Here is a 405-nt window from a genome sequence, read left to right as displayed (position 1 = left end):
TAGATAGATAGATGCATATGAAAGTACTATTTACCTAAGGGGTCTGGCCCACATGGAAGGGTAATTCAGGTCAGGATAATCAAAAGCAAAATAAAATAGATTTTGAATGCCTATAGATCAAATGAATATCCATGTCAGTATTAGAACCCAGTTGTAGAAATTAAGTACTGTATACTACTACATATGAAACATTTATTAGTTTGTTGATGTCCCTTTAGGGTGTGAATAAATCCACAAAATTTAGTTTTTATAATAATTACATTTACAGGTTTTTTAATTTATTTTCATATATGGGACAAAGGTTTTAGGTTACCCAATTGGGTTTAGTTCATTATATCTTAGTAAGACATGAAGTAAAACCTTGCCTAGGACCATAACTAAATGCCAATAGGAATTGCAGCTTCA

General features: G+C 31.1%; 1 protein-coding gene across 6 annotated transcripts in view; it reads left to right on the top strand.

Annotated features, from left to right (window-relative positions):
• LOC119593665 (S-formylglutathione hydrolase-like) overlaps window positions 1–405 on the top strand; it is a gene marked incomplete at its 3' end in the record, with an annotated part of 5,985 nt that overhangs the window by 2,644 nt on the left and 2,936 nt on the right.

This window comes from Penaeus monodon, chromosome 32 (assembly GCF_015228065.2).
Source record: "Penaeus monodon isolate SGIC_2016 chromosome 32, NSTDA_Pmon_1, whole genome shotgun sequence".
Lineage (NCBI taxonomy): Eukaryota > Metazoa > Arthropoda > Malacostraca > Decapoda > Penaeidae > Penaeus > Penaeus monodon.
The sequence above is the reverse complement of the archived record's forward strand: the minus strand, read 5'-3'. Positions and strand labels throughout refer to the sequence as shown.